This window comes from Macrobrachium nipponense, chromosome 23, assembly GCF_015104395.2.
Source record: "Macrobrachium nipponense isolate FS-2020 chromosome 23, ASM1510439v2, whole genome shotgun sequence".
NCBI lineage: Eukaryota > Metazoa > Arthropoda > Malacostraca > Decapoda > Palaemonidae > Macrobrachium > Macrobrachium nipponense.
In genome coordinates, this window is record NC_061090.1 from 22,673,508 (window position 1) to 22,691,007 (window position 17,500).

General features: G+C 37.8%; 1 protein-coding gene across 1 annotated transcript in view; it reads left to right on the forward strand.

Annotated features, from left to right (window-relative positions):
• Positions 1 to 17,500, forward strand: part of LOC135199413 (metalloprotease TIKI1-like) — a 549,902-nt gene that overhangs the window by 235,861 nt on the left and 296,541 nt on the right.

Here is a 17,500-nt window from a genome sequence, read left to right on the forward strand (position 1 = left end):
GAAATTTTGAATAAGATTGAACAATATTGATAGGTAAACTCTCGGAAAAGTATTTAAGTAACTCACGAAGTAATTACTATGAATTGAGCTTCTCAAGAAATGAAGCTTCAGAAATTAACTCTTCAGTGAAATAAAAAGGATTAGAATGGTCAAGTATTAAGACATTTAATATGAAGTTGCTTTCCTTTAAAATTGAAAATGACTGAAAAATTATACTATCGAGAAGATTTTCAAGGAAAGGAAAAATCAGCAAGAAACCAATTACACCAGAAACAAATAACGGGCAAATATATATATATATATATATAGTATATATTATATATATATATATATATATAATATATATATATATATATAGTATATATATATATATATATATATATATATATATATATATTATATATAGTATATATAGTATATATATATATATATATATATATATATATATATATATATTTCTTGGCGCTCAGCGAGAAAAGAAATCACACTGTAGTTTCTTCGGCGAACGTTTATCTTTGTGCGGAAATCTGCGTCCCATGACTTTGGAATGAGGAATTTGAAATCTGGAGTCATGACTTGAATGAGGAATTTGAAATCTGCCGTCCCATGACTTTGGGGGAATGAGGAATTGAAATCCGCGTCCCATGACTTTGGAATGAGGAATTTGAAATCCGCGTCCCATGACTTTGGAATGAGGAATTTGAAATCTGCGTCCCATGACTTTGGAATGAGGAATTTGAAAATCCACCTCCCTCCCGGACTTTCGAATGGGGAATTTGAAATCCGCGTCTCACGACTTCGGAATGAGGAATTTCGATACGTGTCCTGGACTTTCGGAATGGAGGAACAATTTGATGGCGTGTTCATGGACTTTGGATAATGGAGAATTTAAGAAATCTGCGTGGATGAACTTTGAATGAGGATGATTTGCGGTTTCCCATGGAACCTGGACATGAGGAATTAGAAATCTGCTTCCCTGGGCTTCGAGAATGGGGAATTTGGGAATGGATTTTGCCCAATTCTGGAATCCCTTTGGAACTTGAACGATATGGGGCGAATTTAGGAAAGCGTGTTCCGATGGCTGTTGGTGAGGGAATTTGAAATCGATGTCCCATGACTTTGGATGGGAATCCTTGGAAAGTCCGCATTTTTCCCTGGAAACTTTCGGTTGGGGGAAATTTTTACGAAAGCCGTTTGTTCCATTGACTTTGGGAATGGAAGAATTTGGAATTCCATGTTCCATGACTTTTGGTTTGGATGGGAATTTTTGACAATTCGGGTGAATTACCCATGGGGGAAATTTTGGAATGAGGAAGGTTGAAGATCCGCGATATCTGGACGTTTCCCCGAATGGGAGAATTTGAATGTGCTTTGGTGCCCAAATGACTTTGGGGTGGAATTTTAAGGAAATTTGAAATCCGGCGTTCCCATTGAGATTCCGGACGAGGGAATTGGACATTTCTTGGTCCCATGCACTTTGGAATTGGACAGGATTAAAGACAATTTTTCTGCGGTCCTTAAAAGAGCCGTTGGATGAAGGAATTTGAAGTCCACTGTCACCATGCTTGAGATATGGGAATTTTTAATCCCGTCACTGACTTTTGGAATGGGAATTTTTAAATTCCCCGGTCCTTGCTTTGGAATTTGGGAAGATTTTGAATCCGCAATCCCGATGACCCTTTGGAATGAGGAGATTGTAATCCGGCAGTTTGCATGGAATCTTTGAATAAGGAATTGGGAAAATCCGCTCCTGGGATCGATGGAATTTGAAATGCGACTGTCCATGATCTTTGAATGAGGATTAGAACCACTCCATGACTTTGGATAAGGATTTTGATCCGGATCCATGATTTGGCATGAGGATTTGAAAGTGGTGTCCATGATTTGGAATATGGATTTGAATCTTGAAGCGGTGCCCGATGATATTCTGGAATAAGGATAATTAGAAATTCCGGCGTCCTGCTTTTGTGGAATGAAGAAGTTTGAAATCACGTCCTGTTGTGGAATAGGAATGTGAAATCTGCGTCCCAACATGAAACTTTAGGAATGAGGAATTTAGAAATCTGCGTCCCTAGACTTTGGAATGAGGAATTTGAGTCCACGCCCATGACTGGAATGAGGAATTTTAAATCCCCGTCAACTGACTTTTGGAATGAGGAATTTGAAATCCGCGTCCCATGACTTTGGAATGAGGAATTTGAAATCCGCATCCCATGACTTTGGAATGAGGAATTTGAAATCCGCGTCCCATGACTTTGGAATGAGGAATTTGAAATCCGCGTCCCTGGACTTTCGAATGGGGAATTTGAAATGCGTGTCCCATGACTTTGGAATGAGGAATTTGAAATCCGCGTCCCATGACTTTGGAATGAGGAATTTGAAATCCGCGTCCCATGACTTTGGAATGAGGAATTTGAAATGCGTGGTCCCATGGACTTTTTGGAATATAAGGGAATTTGAAAATCTGGCGTCCCTTGAAATTTGGATTTGGAATAAGGAATTTGAAATATCCGCGTCCCATGAACCTTTGGAATGAGGAAATTTGAAAGAATCCCAACGTTCCCATGACTTTGGCGAATAAGGGAATTTTGAAATCCCCCGCGTCCTTAATGAATTTGGAAATGAGGAATTTCTTTTGAAAATCCCGCGTCCCATGACTTTGGAATTCGGGGAATTTGAAATCTGCGTTCCCATGAATTTGGAATTGAGGAAATTTAGGGAAAATCCGCGTTCCCATGACTTTGGAATGAGGAATTAGGAAATTCCGCCGTCCCTAGACTTTGCAATAAGGAATTTGGAAGTCCGCGTCCCATGACTTTGGAATGAGGAATTTGAAATCCACGTCCCATGACTTTGGAATGGGGAATTAGAAATCCGCGTCCCATGACTTTGGAATGAGGAATTAGAAATCCGTGTTCCTAGACTTTGGAATGAGGAATTTGAAGTCCGCGTCCCATGACTTTGGAATGAGGAATTTGAAATGTGTGTCCCATGACTTTGGAATGAGGAATTTGAAATCCGCGTCCCATGACTTTGGAATGAGGAATTTGAAATCCGCGTCCCATGACTTTGGAATGAGGAATTAGAAATCCGTGTCCCATGACTTTGGAATGAGGAATTAGAAATCCGCGTCCCTAGACTTTGGAATGAGGAATTCGAAGTCTGCGTTCCCATGACCTTTGGAATGAAGGAATTTGAAATGCGTTTGTCCATGACTTTGGGAATGAGGAATTAGAAAATCTTGCGTCCCATGACTTTTGGGAATAAGGAATTAGAAAATCCGCGTCCCATGGACTTTTTGGAATGAGGAATTAGAAATCCGCGTCCCATGACTTTCCAAATGGAAGTGCGTTAATGGGAATTAAGAAAGGAATTAGAAATCTGCTGGTTCCCTAGGACTTTCGAATGGGGAATTTCAAATGTGTGTCCCATGACTTTGGAATGAGGAATTTGAAATCCGCATCCCATGACTTTGGACTGAGAAATTGTAAATTCCGCGTCCCATGACTTTTTGGAATGAGGAATTAGAAATCTGCGTCCCATGACTTTTGAATGGGGGAATTTGGAAATGCGTGTTCCATGACTTTGGAATGAGGAATTAGAAATCCCTCCCAGACTTAGGAATGGGAATTTTGAAATCCCCCGGTCCCATGACTTTTGGAATGGAGAATTGAAATCCTGTCCCATGAATTTGGATGAGGAATTTGAAATCCACGTCCCTGGATTTTCAAATGATTTGAATCCGTGTCCCTGAATTTGGAATGATTTGAATTTTAAACCACCGTCATGAATTTAGAATTAGGAATTCCCGAATCCACGCTCCCCATAACTTTGGAATGAGTGATTTAGAAATCCGCGTCCCATGGACTTTGGAATGAGGAATTTGAAATCCGCGTCCCATGACTTTGGAATGAGGAATTTTGAAATCCGCTCCCTGACTTTGGGAATGAGGAATTATATCCGCGTCCCATGACTTGGAATGAGAATTTTAAAGAAATCCGCCGTTCCCTGGACCTAGAATTTGGGGAATTTGAAATTTCGTGTCCTATGACTTTGGAATGAGGAATTAGAAATCCGCGTCCCAGTGACCTTTCGAACATGGGGAATTATGAAATGCGTGTCCCCATGACTTTGGAATGAGGAAGTTTTTAAATCCGCTGTCCCATGACTTTGGGAATGGAGGAATTAGAAATCCCAGGCCTCCATGATTCTTTGGAAATGAGGAATTAGAATTCGCATCCCATGACTTTGGAATGAGGTAATTTGAAATCCCTGTCCAATGACTTTGGTAAATGAGGAATTAGAAAGATCCCGTCCCTTACCATTGAACTTTGGAATTGGTATTAGAAATCCGCGTCCCTGGACTTTCGAATGTGGAATTAGAAATGCGTGTCCCATGACTGTGGAATGAGGAATTAGAAATCCGCGTCCCATGACTTTCGAATGGGGAATTAGAAATCCGCGTCCCATGACTTTGAAATGAGGAATAGAAATCACCGCATCCGCATAGATGAGAAAAATGGAATGAGGGTGGAATTAGAAAATAAATCCGAGTCACATGACTTTTACTGGAACTTATGAGGCTATTTGAAAAATCCACATCCCATGGGACTTTGGAACGATATGAGAGGAATTTTGAAATTCGCATCCCATGATTTCTTTGGAAATGAGGAAATTAATTAGATATCCGCGTTCCCATGACATGGACTTTGGAATGTGGAATTTGAAATCCGTTGTCCCTGGACTTTCGAATGGGGAATTTGAAATCTGCATCCCATGACTGCAATGTGGAATGTTTAGTCCATCCCGTCGAGGAATACAAAATCATTTGCTTGAGAAATACAATGTACATCCTTTGGGGATACCAATTAATTATTAACGGGGTTGCAAAGTTCACCCACTGGGTGATACAGAGCCCGTCCTGTTTGGGGATACCAAGTCCATTTTAAGGTGGCCTAAAATCCAAACGTGGGAGGACTTATAAGTCCACAGAAGGGATACAAATTCATCTCGTAGGAGGAAGTTTATTCATGGGGAATACGATGATTGATTATTGCTACTAAAACGGGGGAGAGGGGGATACGATATCCACTCTTGGGAAGGGGAATACAAAGTACGCCTTTGTAGGATTCAAAGCCCATTCTTGGGAGGACAAAAAGTCCATCCGTTGGGGGGGTGGGTGGGAGTCGGGATACAGATCACATAATAATTGAAACGACTTAAGAAAGTCCATTCCTCGCGTGAGGAGGCGCTCTTCCCCAATGGGAGATGACAGATGAGAAGAAGAAGAAGAAGAAGAGTCATGATCGGTGCCATTCCTCTAATGAGGGGTTTGTGGGGACGGGGGGGGGGAGGGGATTAAGCATGGGTTGAATGATCCCCCGCCCTCCCTACCACGCCACCCGCGCCGGCTCCACGCGGGGTAAATGGATGGAAGAATTTCTAGCATCTTACGTTCCTACGTTCCTGACCTCTCTCTCTCTCTCTCTCTCTCTCTCTCTCTCTCTCTCTCTCTCTCTCTTCCCGGGCTCCCACTCCCAGTACCCACGACAGGGTACTGTCTAATTTCATGTTCATCATGTACTTTACCCCACTTCGATCATATGTTACTTCGCTCTCTCTCTCTCTCTCTCTCTCTCTCTCTCACGCGCGCGCGCACACACACAGACGTGGAAGCCACATAACAACTGGATTAAAAGATAAGGTTAAGAATCTGTTGACAAATACTGTATAAACCAGAAGCCATTTTCCTCTTCACTATCGCTTTCCCTTTTTTTATTTGACATTTTTCGTGTAATTAGGTCTCGTAATTGTTTTCTCCTCCTTTTTATAGCTGCATCACATGGTGGTTTGTGTCGTGCAACGGGACGAACGTTATAATGATCGAACTGATGATTTAGGGTACTCGAGTTTATTTGGAAGCCCTTTATCACGAGGAACCACGAATATTTGCGTGCCTGGATTGATAAGAGTACCGGAGTATATTATGTTGCCGTTTTTGTTGTTTCTCTTGTTGTAGCTGTCGTGGTATTCGTTGTTGTTCTTATGTTGTTGTTCTGGAAGGCAGTGATTCCAATAACAAAGGTAATCGTCATTATTATAATTATATTTGAAGATGAATAAAAGTTAAATGAAATTTGATTTATTTTCTTTTTATATGTGCAATTTTTTTCAGTCCTTATGATATCGCAAGGACACTGAAGATAATAGCAGGGACTAAATTACTCTTCTGTAAAAATATGTGTATAAAAAATAAAATAAACAAAGCTTTCTCTATTAATGATGAGAATAATAACTACTACTGCTACTGTTGTTGTTGTTATTATTATTATTATTATTATTATTTATTATTATTATTATTTTATTATATATATATAATATATATATAATATATATATATATATATATATATATGTATAATATATTGGTCTATCACTGTCCTCCAATTCGACTGGGTGGTTTTTATAGTGTGGGGTTCCGGGTTGCATCCTGCCTCCTTAGGAGTCCATCACTTTTCTTACTATGTGCGCCGTTTCTAAGATCACACTCTTCTGCATGAGTCCTGGAGCTACTTCAGCCTCTAGTTTTTCCAGATTCCTTTTCAGGGATCTTGGGATCGTGCCTAGTGCTCCTATGATTATGGGTACAATTTCCACTGGCATATCCCATATCCATCTTATTTCTATTTTCAGGTCTTGATACTTATCCATTCTTTCCCTCTCTTTCTCTTCAACTCTGGTGTCCCATGGTATTGCGACATTATTAATATAATTATTAATATCCTTAATATTATAATATTATTTTTTGTTTAAATATTATTAATCAAGATTCATCCATGAGTGGCTATAAATCTGATAAGACGGCCTTTAATGAATCGAATTCCCAAGTGTCACATAGATAGAGAGAGCGAGAGAGAGTAATGAAATGGAGTTAATTACACAAGAAAATTACAAATCCACATAACACATTATAACCAAAAATGTCCTATTCATCGCGCTCTTTTTTGACAAATGCTCCACGAAAGTATCAAATTCTAAACTCTCTTCCTCTTAGGAACGTCAGCATCAGTAACACTACATTACAAAAAAAAAAAAAAAAAAAAGCGTGCTACAGTTTCGCAGGGAATTGAATTAAAGACCCGTGTTTTGTCCTTTTGTTTATTGCGCGCGCTTTTCAATCTTGTTAGTTGACAATTAGAGGGTCTCTCTCTCTCTCTCTCTCTCTCTCTCTCTCTCTCTAGGAATTTTGAGGTGGGAATGAATTAAAGTGGAAACTTTTATTTATTTTTGCGCCGCGTAATTGGTTATCGAATTAGGGTCTCGTTCGTTAGATCTGCTCGGTAGGTACCGTTACCTAATCTCGTGGTAGTATGTGAGGTTGCACTGCATAGTAGATGTAATTTGGATGTGTCGGAGTAGTAGTATATAGCTGTTCTTATTTATGAATAATTTAAATACACTCACCATGTGTATATATATATATATATTATATATATATATATATATATATATATATATGAATTTTTATCAATCACTGTGATTCATATATACATGCATTAAGCTACAAATGTCTTTTAATATCCAATTTGCTCTACCTCGGAATTAGTATGAAAATATATTCATTCAGTTAGATCGAATTGGATATTAAAGGACATGTGTTGCTTAATGCATATATATATATATATATATATATATATATATATATATATATATATATATATATATATATATGTACTGTGTGTGTGTGTGTGTGTGTGTACTTAGAGATACGCGGAAGTGTGTATTCATTTAAGAAATTAAATTCACAAAAAAAACTTACTCTGTTGAAATGTATGTCTTCTAGTGAACAGAAACCACATTTTTTCTCAATGCACTTTATTTACTAACTTTTAAACTTCTATGTGCCTATTTTGCAGGTCCAAGCAAATGGCTGCTTTCAGTCAGTCACAACTTCACCTTGATGGTGATCTAAGATGTCAGGAAGTATCTGTAGTTTTAAATAATCGTAAAGAAGTGTAGAGCTTTGACAAAAAAAAAAAAAAAAAAACAAACTCAAATCTCTAGAATGAAGTGGCCCTCCTGCATTTTTGTATATGACATTTTAATTTTCACTTTTTCAGTTTTTTACTTTGAGTCTTCCCAGACTTAGCAATAAGTTCATTATATTTAATTCTGTCAGAATTTTTACCGTAACTTTATTACATTTGGTTCTGCCAGAATCTGTACCGTAAGATTATTACGCTTAATTCCGTCCGAATCTGTACCGAAAGATTATTACAGTTGATTCTGTCAGAATCTGTACCGAAAGATTATTACATTTGATTCTGTCAGAATCTGTACCGAAAGATTATTACATTTGATTCTGTCAGAATCTGTACCGTAAGATTATTACAGTGAATGTAATCTCGTTACATTTGATTATATCAGAATTATCAACGAAAGTTTATCGTGTTTGATTCCGTCAGAATCTTCACCGTGAGAATCCAACACGTGAATCTGTCAGAATTACAATTGAATAAGTCATTATATTTACCGTAAGTTCATCGCATTCGATTCCGTCAGGATCTTGACGTAGCGAACAATGCAGTTGACGTATAATCTAGCCGCCTTTGCCTAACACCCCCCCCCTCCCCCCGGCGAAGGAACACCCAATTCCGAACTTCATTAAGGTCCAGCGACTTTATAATCTATCTTTGCTGTGCGTGATCGTGATTGATGTTTTGTTTATGCACCGGGGTAATGTAGGGGGGTGGGGTGGTGGGGCGAAGTTGCTCTCTGGGGATTGGACGAGGAGGGGAGGGATGAAAGGATGAAACGGATTAGCTAATCTGTTTCAATCCCTGGATAAGGATGATGTCTCTCTCTCTCTCTCTCTCTCTCTCTCTCGAGCGCGCACGCGGACGCTTTCCCTCTCATTGTTAATTTATTCTCTCTCTCTCTCTCTCTCTCAGTAAAAGGATTAAGTGTATATCACTTTGTTTCATGCACACGCACTGACATACAGATATAATACACACTGTTGATTATAATCACATTGACAATTTGCACATGGCTTCAAATACTGTCGAAACCGGTCGGAACCCGCACCCGTATGTTATTATTTCACCTTTGGTTATGAGTGGCACACACACACACACACATCCATATATGCTTAAAAGATATGTGGTACAAAAGAAGAGTTGAATTAGCAAGGTAAGTATTTTATGACCCGCCAACTGCCTACCAGTCGACCCAGCTGTATATGGGTATATATCAGTCTCAGTTGGGTCCAGAGAAAAGGACATGATGGTGATCTAACTTTTGAGAACCGAAATGAAAAACGGTCAATGGTGAAAAAAATGAATGAATCAATAAAAGCAGAATGTTAGGTAAAAGTTTATATTAGACCAGTATATTTCTGTCTTTCCGAGGGGAAACTAAAGCTTATGAATAAATGAATAAGTGATAATTGGGGAGTGGACCTTTCAGCTGGATTTATGTATATCTGATGGAAGAACGATCCATCTGGACGTATGTGGGAGTCACGCCCTCTCTTTCACTTCTGCGAAGAATTACGTGGGATTGTTCTTATTTTTTTTTTTTATATTTTATAGTCGTTTATCTTTCGCAATGCTTATTTTTTTTATTTTTAAGTAGGGTTCTGTTTAGTTTACACAGGATTTTTGAATTTGATTTTTGAATTTTTTTATTTAATGCTTCGTTTGCTTTTATTTTATTATTTATTATTATTTTTTTTGGTGAGGGATTGAAAATGGGGCAGACCTGCTTGCTATCACGTGAGAATTAAGGTTATTGAACAAAAGAGAGTGGGCAGACCTGCTTGTCTGGTTTTGTGGCTGAAGTCCTCCGTTTTGTAAGCTCGTATTATTACTATTATTTTGTTATTATTATTATTATTATTAGTAGTAGTAGCATTGATTATTATTAAACGTGTTTCCACTCAAGGGTACACGGTGGTTAGCCATATTTAAAAGAGAAAGTAAAGGAAGGATGTATTTCTATCATTTATCAACATAAATAGGTATAATGGGGCAACGCATAAATACCTATCAACTTTCAAGGCAAGCATCTGTAGACCAGCATACTAATTGTGATAAGAGGAGAGAGAGAAAAGAAAAAGAAGAAGAAATTTATAAAGAAACGTCAGTTGGCAGCAAATCGGTATTTACATTTTAAGAGCATTTACAAATGAACATTTGCAATATAGGAGGAATGATTGAGGCAAACCAACTTGCTCGCGCTAAATGCCGACGATTTTTTCGATCTCTTAAAAGCACAACCTACGAAGTTGAAGAAGTCTTTTGGACTTCATTGAATTTATGATAGTTGACGTATGCAAATGGCGTCTCCCTCCATGTATTGGACGGTCATAACTTCGATCCCGCGCTTGTTTATGAGTACTGTTGCGTCATCAGACCTATTCATCTCGAGATGGAATCGCCCGATGAATACGAATGAATTCGGAGCTGTGAATGAATGCGGGTTCCTCCTCCTCCTCCTCCTCATCGGGAAAATCTCTTCGCACTCTGATGTTTATTTGACAAAGAAAAAATTCAACAATACAAGTTCGTCAATTACGAATACAAAGGCTGGACGTCCATTCCTCGAAGAATGAAAGACGATGTAAAAAGAAACAAAAGAGTTGAATAAGAAAGAAAAAAAGCATTAGGAAAAAGGGGCGAATCATCACCTACTCGTTCCAGATTGTTTCGCTCGAGTGGACGCCACAGATCGTCCACCACCGCCAAGTCGCCTGTGTCAGCTATATAGCTTATATCGCCACCAGCCGCTCGCCGTGGAATTGGCGTTGAAAGTCCAGTTTGTTTTCAAGTGGGCGTGAGCGAAACTCATAGGGAAGGGAGAGGAGAAAAAAAAGAGGGAGGACATAATGGTGCAGATAGGGATGCGGCCATCAATCTTGTCAGTTAATAAAGCTGGCATTTGGCTAGACAGTTCCGATGCGCCCAGACTTCACAACTGTCTCTGGTGTTAGAGCGCTCTTTCACTCATTTCATGCAGCCACCACCCCTCTCCCCCCCCCCCCCCTTCCTCTGCCTCTCCCCTCGCCTTTTACCTCTCCTTTTAAAGGGAGGGGGTAGGGGTAGGGGTAGGAGTTAGGGCAGAGCTGATGGGCATTATTCTCTCGAAGCTTAGTCATCGTAAAAGTAGAAATATGTCTTACTTTTTTTCCAGTTCCTTTTTCTATTTTCAGATTTTTCCAAAGCCTTTTGGAGTTTCCATTATTCTTGTAATTTTTTGTCGGTTCTCGAAGTGTTCATCAGAGACATTTTTTTCCTGGCTTCCTCTTTTATCGTATGGTTTTTCCTTTGTAAAAAAAAATGATGACAGGTATTTCCGGTGTCATTATAATATTTAAATTGCGCATGAGAATATACTGGATGACGAGTAAGACTTATGTGGAATCCATCACCTATTTTATATATAATATATATATATATATATATATATATATATATATATATATATATATATATATATGTATAGCCAGATGACATTGTGCATTTTGAGAATATTGTAGCCACTAACTTCCTTCGGTTCGAGATCAACCTTTTCAATCGTTATTTTTGTACGAACTTTGCCTATCCCACTAATCATTTTGTAAACATACATTTATATATATATATTTACTTTAGCAAGTTCCATGCACGTGTGTGTGTGTGTGTGTGAGTGTGAGTGAGTGAAGCCATGGCGGTAAACCTAAGAGATCGTGTCAGATGTCTCGCAAGGAACTTTCAGTGATCTTTTGTTTTTATTTTGTGACGTAATTCGTGGCCTTGAAAGTTAAAAGAAATAAAATTTGTACATAGTTCTTCCTTAATTCTGTAGTTTTTCCCTCCTTTTTTAATTCTTATTCATTTATTATTTATTTATTTATTTATGTATGTATGTATTTATTTATTTATGTATTTATTTGTTTAGTTTTTCGCACGGCTGATACACTACTGGTCTTGTGATCAGTGAAGTTAAGCAATGTTAGATCTGATCAGTAGACTACAACTATTGACCACCGAAGAATGCAGGAAGTTTCCTTGATCATCTGCAATAGGATGGGAATGGGAATAGGAAGGAACCTCATTTCCAGACTTTATTTTAACTCTTGACAACAAATCCTACGAGTCTTAGTCGATCGTGAGTGGGTCACAATAAGACGCGTAATTCCAGGAAGCTTATACAAGCAGAATATCTCAGGCGGACTTGTTACAGTGTTAATAATTTAATGTTTTTTTGTTTCAAAGAAGATATTAGTTTCTGTGGGTTTCCGCTGACCTTCATTATCCGCAGTTATTCAAGGAAATATTGTCGTTTTACTATTAAAGATTACAGCAACGCGTATGCAGCTTTACGTCAGTGAGGAGGAGAACATGGAGAGAGAGAGAGAGAGAGAGAGAGAGAGAGAGAGTTACAAGGATTAGGATGTCTCAAAGAATTGTTAGTCCATCCTCAGAGGAGATATCGTGTGCTCACTTATCTGTAGGAGCAGGTTTTACTGTTCATTCACAGTGTCCTAATGATTTTGTCTAGCTTTCTTTTGAACTCTTCCACACTGTTGCCGTTTACAACTTCTAGCTTCAACTGGCAGTTTATTCTTCGTGTCACATATCTTGTAAGTGAAGAAGTTCCCTCGATGAGAGAGAGAGAGAGAGAGTGAGAGCTTGTGTGTGAAGAAGTTCCCGCAATGAGAGAGAGAGAGAGAGAGAGAGAGAGCTTGTATGGGAAGAAGTTCCCGTAATGAGAGAGAGAGAGAGAGAGAAAGAGAGAGCTTGTATGTGAAGAAGTTCCCGCAATGAGAGAGAGAAAGAGAGAGAGAGAGAGAGAGAGAGAGAGAACTTGTATGCGAAGAAGTTTCCGCAATGAGAGAGAGAGAGAGAGAGAGAGAGAGAGAGAGAGAGAATGCCATGTGCTGCTGATGCTACCTCTGTTGGGTCTGTCTCTTCTTGTGGATCCCGAGAGTATCATTATTCACTTGTACAATCACAGACCCTCTCGAGGTCCCCTCACTTTTCCCCTCTGCCCATTCCCCCCCTCCCCCTCCCCTCCCTTCACTATCCAACCCTTTCCCCCCTTTTTCGTCTTCCTCCCCCCTTCCCCCTTCATCCCTCCCCGTCTCCTCTCTCCTTGATTGATTGAAATAGAGTCTTCAGAGACATCGGGCAGCAGAGCAGCAAACGAGTTTTTTTTTTAGGTTTGAGTTTTTGTATGTGTGTGTTTTTTTTTTTTTGGGGGGGGGGGGTTGGCTTCTTGTTTAAGCAGGAAGTAGTTTTAGGTTGTTGGAACAGACTTGAAGATACATTGTTGCCTTAATTAACTAGGTTTTATGGTTTTATAAAGTTAACTGCTGTAAATAACTTTGGATTATTGTAATAGATTTGAAGATAATTGCTGGCTTTACTGTCATTTTTTTTTTATTAACGTTACTGAATAAACCCTGCTGTCCATTAAAGTAGCAAACTCGAATCGCGCAGTAGAATAGAGAAAAATCAAAAGTAAAGAGCCAAGGTGATACCTGAAGAATAGTACAAATTATTTTGAATGTGATGTATTGCCTAAACCAGCCGAAATTTTTCCTTCACTTTAATGCCTCCCGTTGTGTGAAATACAGCTTCGACTACGCTAATATTTTTACCAGGTTAGGGCAAAATTGAAGAAGGTAATAATATCGATCTTGTCAATATTTTTCCTATATTGGTTTTTAATGGCTAAAGTCTGTATCAATCGTGCATATGTATTTTCTTTATTGGCATAAAATTGCTAAAATGGTTATCACTCCAGTTTTGCTAAACGCAGAATTACTGTCCCATATTTTCTTATTTTAGAGGAAATTGTTGAAGGTAGTATGAATTGTATCAGTATTTTTATTATATTGGTGTAAAATTGAAGACGGGACTACACATAATTATTTTGCCTGCATATTGCAAAACTGCAAGGTAATGCCACAACGTCACTCGCGTCAATATTTTATTTACATTTTAAGACGAAATAGAAGTCAGTCGCATGCGTTGCGATGATGTCAGAAAGTCATGGACTTGTGCGACATCAGTTTAAACCTCCGTATTGGCGACTCACTCGATGCAGAGGCCTTCTGCAAAATGGCAAAAGATGCCAGAGAATGTTAGCTCCTGCCACACCGCCTTCAATTGGTGCTCATAAGCTCGTGTCAGGATGCCGCCTTTGTGCTTGACGGGTGTGCTTTATGTGTTTGTGTTGTCGAAGACAACAGTTCACTTCGGGGTGAAGGTTCTGTTAGGGTGACATTTATCATAATACACATACTTACCTACATATGACTCCTCCCTATTTTGTACTTATCTTTTATGATATTTGTATAACTCTTTAACTTTTAATTCTTATTCCGAGTTTGTAATTTTAACTTTTATTTTATCTTTTTTTATAACTTTAAGACGGGACTTTTATGTCTTGAAACGTCGCGGTTACAATAAAGTACATAAATATATATATATATATATATATATTATATAGATATATATTATATATATATAATATATCTATATATATATATATATATGTATATATGTATATATATATATATATAGTATATATATATATATAATCTACATCATATATATACACATATATACATAATACATACTATATATATATATATATATTATATTATGTATATATATATATATATATATTATATATAATATATAATATGTATTATATATATACACACATATACATACATACATATAACATATCTATATATATATATATATATATATATATATATATATATATATATATATATATATAAAATAAGCATCATGTTAACAGAAGCGTCATCCCAACGTTGTTGTTTTCGATAACCTAAACAAATGGAGCAAAGCCAACAAACAGCCTCTCAAGTCTTTATAATTACGGGCTGCTCTATGAGCAAGAGCCCGTGCTGGCATAAGGTCAGCTTAATCTAAAATGACAACAAGTGTTTGTAAGCTTCAGTGGAAAGTTGGTGTCAAAGGGGCATATGGTTATCTGCCGTTGCAGCGTTTTGCAGCCTAGTGTTGCAGCAAGTCGGCAATACCGGGAGTTTAAATTGTAGCAACGAAAGCTTTTGCAACGATTGCGTCTGACTGCTGTTTTCTTTCCCGTAATGAAGGTAAAATACTACTGACTGGAGTGACACTGTGACATTACCTCGCAATTTTGCACTTGTGCGGGGAAAATAATTGTTTGTGTGATCCCGTCTTCGGTCGTTTTTCCCCGCCAGTATAAAATTCCTCGTTGGACGAGTGGTTTGCGTGCTCGCCTACCGATTTGGTAGCGCGAGTTCGAGCCCCGCTGTGCCAACGTGGAAGCAGAGGAATTTACTCCTGGTATTTAGTAATTCATTTCTCGATATAATGCGGTTCGGATCTCACAATCAGTTGTAAGTTCCGTTGATAAGTAACCAGTTGGTTCCTAACCAGGTAAAAAATATTCAACCCTTCGGGCAGCCCTAGGAGAGCCGTTAATCAGGTCAGTGGTCTGGTTAAACTCATGTATACTTAACTTTTCCACCAGTGTAATAATGGTATTAATATGAGTCTCATATTACCTTTATCAAAGGTAATAACAATGCGAGTCTCATTAGCTTTATAAATTTTGGACTAACCTTGTAAAAATGTTAGCAAGAGTGAACCCGCCTATATCAGTTATATGCCATAAATTGTCAAAATCATGAGATACTATACTAGGTTGAAGGTTAAATTTTGGTATATGCAGTAAGACACTTTCAAGAGAACTTTTGTCAGTCCATATATATATGTGTGTGTAATTATATGTTTTTAACATGTAAAATAAAGGGTAAACCTTGCCTATACGTATCGAGCATTTTATTTTAGTTTTTTTTTTTTCATAAATGAAATACGATTAGAATTCAATTTTGATCATTCAGCGGTCGATGTACATCTTCCAAGAGAAAAGTAACTTTAAGACGAAAGGTGACCTCTGTCTGCGGTAACTTTGAGAGCAACTTGCCCGTTTGTTTACAAAATGGAAGAGTTGTTGAAGTTGACAAAGTTTCGTCTACCCAAAACTTTTCTTTCTTTCTTTCTTTTCTTTTTTTTGCCGTTTTAACTCTTGTACGTTGCTCAGAACTTTGTTTATTTTTCGTGTTTGTTTGTTAAATTTATTTTGTTTTGTCTTTTGTTTGTTTGTTTGTCGTTTTGACGCATGTATGTGTGTTTAATAGTCTTGTGTTTGTGCATGTGACGTTTTTTTTTTTTTTCATCGCCCTGTCGGATGTCATCATGTTTTGTCTTTTGTTTGTTTGTTTGCCGTTTTGACGCATGTATGTATGTGTGTTTAATAGTCTTGTGTTTGTACATGTGAGGTTTTTTTTTTTCATCTCCCTGTCGTATGTCATCATGTGTTTCTGTATGTCATTTCTTATTTAGTTGTGTATCTAATTTTTTATTGTGCTAATTTTTTCCCTGATATAGATTTCACCCTTTGAATCACAGGTAAGAAAGGTCAGGCAGAGGGTGGAGGGAAGATAACTTGATGTTCAGGTTTCTAGTTCTTCCAAATTAATTTTTTTTAAAGAGCAGAGGTTAAGAACAAGCCCCCTGGATTAAATACTTCAATCTTCCATCTCATAGGTCTTCAGCGTGAATATGAGAGAAAGAGAGAGAGAGGTCCCAGTGCTTGGCCTTTGACCTAAAATCTGTATTCAGTGCAATTGAATTCAGCATAATGAGAGAGAGAGAGAGAGAGAGAGAGAGAGAGAGAGAGAGAGAGAGAGAGAGAGAGAGAGAGAGAGAGAGAGAGAGAGTCAGTCCCAGTGCTTGGCCTTTGACCTAAATTCTATATTCAATTCAATTCAGCATAACGAGATAGCCAATGAAACTTATTGATCAAGTTAGAACACCGACAATACGGCAGAATCAATGCCCTTGTGCAGTACGGTCCTGACGTCGAATAAAATAATCAATGTTAAAAGCTGGACATAGACAAGGTTGCACTTTGACAGCTTGATTGAACCACCGAAGTAAACTATAGACCCGCTTATGAAAAGGGGAAAAGGCTGTAAGACTTAACAAGAGCAGAAGTTGAAACAGAATTCCATATCTTGAGGCTAAATGGAAATATCTTTTAATCTTGCTTTGTTACATTAACGTAAAGAAATTGCCTCAGAAGTGAAGGTAATCTCTTTACGATGTTGAACGTTACTGAAATTTTATTAAATGGTTAATATAATCCTGGTATTTGTAATGTCCGAGGCATGTCAGTTTTTTATTTATTTATTTTTTTGTCCCAGATATGGATATGTTTATATTCGTTGGTCATTTTCCAATATTTCATATTTATTCTCGGTCAGCATTCCGTATCTGGTCGTTTGATTTATTAGTAATCTGTTTTCTGTGCATTTGTAAATTTCAGTAAAATAATATAGTTTTTTTTATCTACTTAGTTTTAATTTTAATCCGACTTCTTTTTTTTAAGTTTTTCCATTTTTCTTAATACTTCTGTGTCTCCAA